At 32.2% G+C, this 6245-nt stretch overlaps 1 long non-coding RNA gene across 1 annotated transcript; it reads left to right on the forward strand.

The window, feature by feature from the left end:
- The first annotated feature begins 582 nt into the window (after positions 1-582).
- Positions 583-5375, forward strand: LOC123271477. Its single transcript, XR_006510882.1, has 3 exons — positions 583-597; positions 678-1128; positions 5297-5375. It is a non-coding gene; the product is annotated as an uncharacterized LOC123271477 (long non-coding RNA).
- Positions 5376-6245: the final 870 nt, after the last annotated feature.

Consider the following 6245-nt stretch of genomic DNA (forward strand, 5'->3'; position numbering starts at 1 on the left):
GTTGTAAACTGTAAGTGTCAATATTAAGCTTCACACTTGGTTAGCGCAGTCACTGATCGTAATATTCTTTTTAGCACCACCAAAAACCGAGGGACTTAAAAAACAATCGAGTTACTCGTTAAATGAAGAAGCAAAGTTCCACTGTCGAGCTAGAGGGAATCCTGTTCCGAATATCGCATGGAAGTATTGGGATGAACACCTAAACTTGGTACCAATTGAATTTAATCAGGTAACTGGTGCAATGGACATACTGAACAATCATAAGGAAAGAATCTACGGAAAACGGATTAAAATCATTTTGTTTGCTAATAGATTACTGAAGCAGGACCCAAGATCGGTGAGGTGTCTTCTACTGTAAATGTGACTATCAATAAGGGTGGTTTTATTCTTTGCACAGCAAATAACGTTCATGGCAAAGATATTCTCAGAGAAAAGATTATTATCAAAAGTAAATTTTTTTCTATTCTTGTAAAAAAAGATAAAATTTTATTAAACACAATTTTGTTTCTGTTCCAGAGCCTACTACTAGCTTCAAGAATTCTGATTTCAATGAGACAATTGAAAAAGATGCAGGATTCCTACAGATAGGCATTAGAGGTATGTATTCAATTGATTTCAATAGACCAATCACTGATGATTGCAAAATGGAAAGTAATCCAAAATTTTGTTTTATCAAGATTCTGATTCCGGATCAAAGAATCCTGATATCAAAAATAATGCATCTGATATTGACTTGACAAACTCTTCTATCAAGAAAAATGACTTCAATTTGTACAAATTAGGCACAGTAAACCAAGAAATAATTACAACTAAAGGTGCTTCTGTCACGATGCATTGTAGTGCATTGACTGACGAGTTCCCTGATATCGAATGGTTTAATAATAGCAATATGTTGATAACTGATGGTAAGTTCACTTTGGATTCACAAAAACCAGTTAATAAATAATCTAACCATTAAATTGTCAATTTTAGAGAGAATTATGATAAGTTATACTAATGTATCGCAATCGCATTCATCACAATTAACCATATCAGATGTCGCGAAATGGGACGAAGGTGACTACAGTTGCGAAGGAACGATGGATGATGGTCTTATTATTGGAAATTTTTATCACTTGCAGGTCAATGGTAGGTATCAAATTTCTGCTTACGTCAGAAAGTGTGTTGATATTATGAGTATCATAAATTATTTATTTGTTTCAGCGTCTGCTGTGTTCTCAGCGTCGGTAATTATGCAGTTGTCGATAATATTGCTAGCATATTTTATGTAATTAGTGTTATTCTAAGCAATTGCTATCTAAAATCAAAGAAGTCATGATGGATCTATACGGCGTTGATTTGATGGCATATTTTAGGTGTCATTTGTAATTTGTACTTAGACTTTCTCTGTAACCATGAATTTGTGATGCTTTTAAACACATGTTGTTTTGTAAACGTCAATAAATGTTTCTAAAAATTGAATAAATTTAATAAATAAAAAAGTTGTTTTTATTTCGTATTTCGCTGATCTTCGGCAACTATATGTAACGGGAAGTTGAAAATCTGAAAACCACCATTATTTGGAAAATTACTAGTGTAAATTCAAAATTTTTTTAATTTTGTAAAAAATAACTACAACACATTAAAAATATCTAACCAGAAAAAAATTATAGCGTGTCTGAAAAAAGTGATAATTGTCGGAGGTCTTAACAACTAAAAATAATTTTACCGATATTTTTCAAGGTCAATTTGAAGATTAAAATTTAAAAAAAATTCCCTGAAGATAAATTTATCAAAATATGTCGGTTCAAAAATAGAGAAATTTTTTTAAAGTTTATATCTTTATTAAAAGTAGGTAAAAAATTTTGAAAATTTCATAGAAATTTTTTTGATAAAACGGAAGAAAACAAAAAATTTATAGCTGTATCAAAAGTGCTCGGGTTTGAAAGCAGCTGATTTTACATTAATTGAGTTATATAATGAATCCTTAAACATATACGATTTTTTGAACTGTGTCATTTTATGTCTGACGAATTCTACCGATAAGAAAAGCAAGCGCTTGGGGCATACTTGTATGTATGTTACTAATACTTTTTAATTCTAATAATTCATCGATGCAATTAACGGATACTATGAGCTAACACTAAGTATTACAATATTTTATCAATCTTTGTCACTTCTAAAGACGGATATCGGCATTGACGTCGTAATAAAATTGCATTAAAAAACTAATATAAAAGACTAATTTTACGAGATACTAAACTAGATATTTTATGTCTGCGTAAGAATAAAAACCTCATGGCGCACACGGAAAGAAAATTGTACGAAAAATTACAATGAAAACATCGTAATTTTTAGTATAGGTCATTGCAGTGCCGGATCAGAACTCAAACATCGTAATTTATACGATGCAACATTGTAAATTTCTATCACTCAAATTAAAAAGAGGTTTAGGTCACCGAAAAAATAATTCTGTATCATCCAGGAATCGAACCCGGTGTCCTCTCCGCCTCAAGTCCAAGGTTTATCCCCTCACGCTATCGGAGGGACTATCTAAAGTTTCTGTTCAGTCACATAATAAAACCCTCGATACAGTAGTTGGTCATCTTTCGGTGGTGGCGTCGCAAACTGCTAGACTCAGTCTCTCTTTTATTAAAACATATAGTATGCGTCCTTATTCACTTGCTCTTACGGAAAAAAAATTTACTAAATAACATCGTAATTTTCAATAATTCAAATTGTATTCTGTAGACGGCAGCATCGTAAAAATCGAGATACTGAAAGTCTAGTCCTGGATTACGATGTTACTATAGTAATTTTTCATAGAATTTTTTTTCCGTGCATTCAGGTATCGATGACTTTATTGAAAATTAAAGAACGAAAATACTTAACAAGCATTTTATACTTCTGCTTATCAATGTTTATCGTAAGTAAATTATTTATAAAGTTTGGAAAATCCAAAAGTGCACGCCTCATAACGCTCATTCATTTTTTAAGAAAAAAATTAATTAAAAAAAAAAATTATAATTAAGTAATTTCTTACAGAGTATTTTTTATTTTTTTTTTTAAATATCGGCGCCCTTTTTTCTTGTCATATGCGCACGCAGTCTAACAAGATCTTGCTTGATCCAGTGGCGCCAAAGTTTTCACGTGACAAATAAGAAAAGTTCGTTTGGCTTTGTACGGTTGTATCCGTGAAATTTAATAAAATTCAATTAAAAAAAAAATACATAAACTAGACCACTGATATGAAATACGGGCCCAGTTCATCGAATTCTTAAACTAATAAAAGGTCCGGTCTTAAAATATCAATTTGTTCGGGATGAGTCGTTGGTACATCAAAAATGTGGTGAAATCCGGACGTTCACGTAAAATTTTTTTCAAAACGTTTTTTTTTCAAAATAGCAACATGAAATGATTTTAGAAAGTAAAAGATGGTGTAATTTAAATGTTTTTCGGTGTACATCTACTTATATTATTGAATAAGTGTAATATGGTTGTGATAGAGGCATTTAAAGATCACAAAAATTGCTTGATCTTGACGAGTCGAGTATAAGCACAACCTCATACGCTTCGCGCTATGAGGCGTGCAATAATATTTTGAATCATTTTCATATTTCATCAGCTGAAAACTACAATGTAAATACAAATTTTTGATTTTCTTCCAGTCTGTTTGTCAGAGCTGACTATTGCACCAACTGACCAAATTGTGATAAATGAAGGCGATTTATTAGAAATAACCTGCACAGCTTCGGAAGACGTCGATTTTTTCTATCCGAAAAATATTCCAGGCTTGATAAGTTGGATAACTTAATCTATTCAAAAAATCACATTAGAATACAGTTCAAGGTGATAAATTCCGGCGTTCTGGTTCAAATTTGGATTCCATCAGCGATAGAATTTACCTTATCTGTTAATGAAGGCTTATTAAAGTAGACGATTGAATTTTTTTTAGGTGGACACGTCACCATCATCAATCACCAATGAAACTGCGCATGGAGGGTCAAAATTCATATTCAAAAGGCCAAAAGCAGTTTTTGGAGACACTGGATATTACGGATGTGTTGAGGCCAGCAAAAAAAAGCTGAATCTCCGAGACGTTTACGTAACACCAGAAAATTATGATGAAATAGATATCAAGTGGACTTACGTCTATGTAAAATGTAATTAGAAGAAATATTTTTAGATTAGTAGTAATCTCTACAGAAAATTATCCATAGTAGACAATTTTAGATAAACGATTGGAATTTAACGTCATTTGCAGCTGAGACACGTGTACTGATTACCAAAAAAATTAGGAAAACGGTTGACCCTGAAGGCCATCCCTGCAACTTCCCGCTAATTTCATACTTAGGTGCTTAAAATTGCACCAATGACGTTTTTGAGCTCTTCGAGCTCAAAAATACAATTTATGGGTTATTTTGAGCTCTCCGAGCTCAAAGAGATTGGTTTCCTATCCTTTAAAGCTCTTCGAGCTCAAAAGTCTGATAGAGATTTGATAAGACACTATTTTTTGAATTTTTAAACCACAATAACTTTTGAATAAATAAACCGATTTTTACGCGGTTAGAAGCATTCGACGCAGTTTTTTAAGCCTCATAAAGAATCTCAAATTTTGAATTGATCGCGCTAGAAATTTTGGAGTTATTCCGAAAAAACACTTTTTTCGGTTTTCTTTCGTTCACGATATCTCTCGAATGAATCAACCGATTTTGACCAGACTGGTGGCGATCGACGTGGTTTTTTGAGGTTAAGAGCTGATTAGTTTTTGGAATTGATCGGTCAAGCCGTTTAAAAGTTATTCCAAAAAAACCACATTTAAAAAAATTTTTTTTTTCAGTTTTTTTAAGATTTCTCAAAATCTATTGATCTGAATTGGTCGAAATAGTTTTCAAAATCTAAGTTTGGTCAAGTCCTTTTGAATGGCACCAACCGCGATGAAATCGATCAAGCCGTTCAAAAGTTATAAGCGGTTCACATACTTTCACACACACACACACACACACACACACACACATACATACATACAGACGCCGTGAAAACCTCGCGGGGATAGTCAGGGAAGCTTCCTGTGACCTTCAAACGTCGAGATCTGATGAAAACTCGATTTTTGCAAAACGGGGTGAAAACAATAACTTCCCGATTTTTGAAAATCTTCGATTTTCGTAGCGGTAAGAACGGCTTAACCGTTAAAAACCATTATCACGTCCATGTCAATGGTAGGTATCGGACTCCTGCATACGTCAGGAAGTTCACAGAACAATCAATCTTTGCAAAATTTTTTGATGTCAAGGTCATCATAAATTTTTTGTTTCAGCCCCTGCTGTGATTTCAGTTTCGGTTATATTGCAGTTATCAATAATACTGCCATATATTTTATGTTGTTGATGTTGTTATGAGCAGTAGTTGTGTTTATATATAGTAGTCCTGATAAATCGATTCTGCAAATATTCAAATTTTTAATTAAAAAAAAAAAATTTAGATTCTATTGTGAGTTACGGAGTACTGTCCGAACAGCCTTAAGTTCATCGAAAAATATTCTCTACTTCTTAGTTGAGTCTTTTTTATTATTAATCAAAGAATCTATTATTGAAATATATTATTATGTATCTAAAAGTCAATAAAAAAATTTTTTCATATTTATTAAAATTTTCTCAGAGATTACTGAAGCAATCTTGTAACTCTTGCAAGATTCTATAGTTGTATTTAGAAGTAATCAATTCTCTGAGTAAAGAATTACCATTACAGATTCGCTTTAGAGTATTTATCGACAACGCTAGATGGCGACGTCTGCTTCTTTGTATTGTGTGTACGCCGTTGTAACATTGACAATCTACCCGTACAAAAAAAAATTTTGGTTCCTGATGAATTTCCGGATGAACTTCAGATTGTGAAACAAATATGAATTTCATCGGGAATTCCAGCTGACTTTCATGATGAATTTCGAATAATTATTTTGCATATTGTGTTTTTTCTCTCCAAACAATTAATCAAGATAGAAGTTTAAGAATCGTAAATGATGTGTTAGTGTAAGTTACACAAAAGATTTCAATATTATTGTCTCCAAATATTTATTTACAAATTAAAAAAATTAAGTTTCATATACGATTTGCTTCAAATTCATCATGAAATTCAGCTGGAATTCGCCCTAAAATTCATGGTGAATTTCGAAATATTATTTTGCATATTGTTCTTCTACTCCAAGAAATTTATCCAGATAGTAGTTTAAGAATCGTAAATTACGAGTCAGCGTAAGTTACACTAAA

This window comes from Cotesia glomerata, linkage group LG9 (assembly GCF_020080835.1).
Source record: "Cotesia glomerata isolate CgM1 linkage group LG9, MPM_Cglom_v2.3, whole genome shotgun sequence".
NCBI lineage: Eukaryota > Metazoa > Arthropoda > Insecta > Hymenoptera > Braconidae > Cotesia > Cotesia glomerata.